The following is a 2259-nucleotide window of genomic DNA, read 5'->3' on the forward strand; positions in this document are numbered from 1 at the left end:
ATTTAATCCAATTTCGATGATTGGTGATAATTCAATTCGGTTAACCCTCTCGTTCCCTTTGCTAAGTCTTTACGTAATTTAGAATTATACGAAGTAAAATGTTTATCCCGAAAAGTTAATCATTAATAGAATATATTAAATAGATAAATTTTATTCCACTCGATAAACTATTACACAGTTTCTAATTCGCTTGTTTGCCGTGTAAATTGCCGGGCAGAAAAAAAAAATTGCATAGTAAATGTCTAAATGGCTGTTAAATAATTCAGACGACGGGGAATGACAGGGTTAAAAAGAAGAAGATGAAGAAAAAGAAAAGTAATAATCGTACGATGAATACGAGCTGAGAGATCGGCAATAATTTAATTAACTTATCCGCGCCAGTTTTGCAATAATTTAGCGATAAGTGTTATTTCAAATGGGACATTTGACCACGTGTATCGAGTAATTTACTCGCAACGGATATTAAAAAAAAAAAAAATAGGAGGAGAAGAGAAAATAAACGATGGATGAGAAACTCGAGAGAAGACAATTCGAGGAACACTCGTCGCGAGTATGCGTTATATTTCGTTTGTAAAGAGGATAAGAGAATTAAACGCGGAAATAAAATTAAGCAGAAGGATGGATTTAGATAGAGAGAAAGAAAGAGAGAGAGAGAGTGAGAGTGAGAGATGAAATCCTATCCGCGGTAGATGAATTTACTCGCGTTTTTTCCCAGATTATGCAATTTAAGATTGTTCTGTATATATATATATATANGAGAAAGAAAAAGAGTGAAAGAGAGAAAGAAAGAATGAAGTATGAGAGATGATGTAGTGAGAAAGAACGTGTGAGAGAGAAGATAAGATTTTTGTACCACCCCCTAAATCAATTCCTGCTCTTCACCGAGCACCCTCCGAGATTAAAATAAAATTACACGAGTGTCTTTATTCTTATCCCCCCATCCCCCCACCGTCGAGAAACAAATTTAATGGAATGGAACAAAACGAAGAGAAAATATTTGAAAAAATGAAAAAAAAAAAAAAAATAAACAAAAAAGACAGGAGAATTACGAAGAATGAGAGCATTCGCTTGAAAGAAGATATCGCCTCGAATTTTTTACAGCGTAGCTCAATAAAAATGTTCGCATTCAACAAATTGTATCGTCTATTTTATTTTTTTCATAATCATCGAACCAAATTTTCGTTTTATTTAGTTTAATTTTATAAAAATCTTTCGTGATATCTATTATATTTTAAACAATTTATGTTTAATAATTTCGATAAATAATTTTTTATTTTTCTTCAGAATTTTTCAGAGTTTATAACGTTGAAAATATTTCGTGTAAATATAAAAAGATACTACGGAGGATTAATAGAAATTTATCATCAATTATTATTCAATTTCCTTTATCGTGATGAATAATTTTCAAACCATATCAATAATTCGAATAGAAGTTAACAAATAAATAACATATTAATTTTTATGATGAAGAAAAATAGAGTAAAATCGAATAAATATTCTAAATTCGATTAAGAAAGAAAATTGGGATAATTCTCCGTAAGGGTGATACGGTGGTGGGAACAGGAAATGGTGGGGGTGGCAATGGTCCCATTGGCGAGGAATTCGCATTGTGTGTCTATATAAGTTTTCGTACATTACGTAAAAATACGTTTGTTATATATTTTCACTATGCTGACACGTACTTGTGTGCCTCACTACCCACCTGCCACGTATTATCCTACGATTTTACCTCATTCTCGCTGCACCAGGGGTGAAGGAAGCCGCCCCAAGAAAGAGTTCTTCGCGAAGGCGAAACGATATCGAAAAAATATCGAAAAGAAAAGAAACAAAGTTGAAGGGAAAAATGTCGAAAAAGAGATGCTGAAAGAAACGTTATATATATTCGCTGTTAAATATTATAAATCGAGGAGATGACGAGATTAAAAATGGACGAACTCTTATACATATATATATATATAGTTATATATATATGTATATACATATATATATAAGTATACATATAATATTATTTTATCGGTTTCGAGAGGGTGAAATAACTGAGTGTGAAGGGAAAAAAAAAAATTTGTATCTTCTTTTCCCACCTAGTTGCTTACATTTGTATACAGCTAGAATATATTAAAAGATTACGTGAGTAGTTTTTTAAAATGATCCAAAGAGTTTTCCTTCCTTACACTGTCTTTTCATAGTTTACTTTTATCGTTTTTCTCTCTTTTTTTTTTTTTCTATCTTTGTTTCGATCCATTTTAAAATATAACTTTA

The sequence above is a fragment of the Apis dorsata genome, unplaced genomic scaffold (assembly GCF_000469605.1).
Source record: "Apis dorsata unplaced genomic scaffold, Apis dorsata 1.3 scaffold_82, whole genome shotgun sequence".
NCBI classification, from domain to species: Eukaryota; Metazoa; Arthropoda; class Insecta; order Hymenoptera; family Apidae; genus Apis; species Apis dorsata.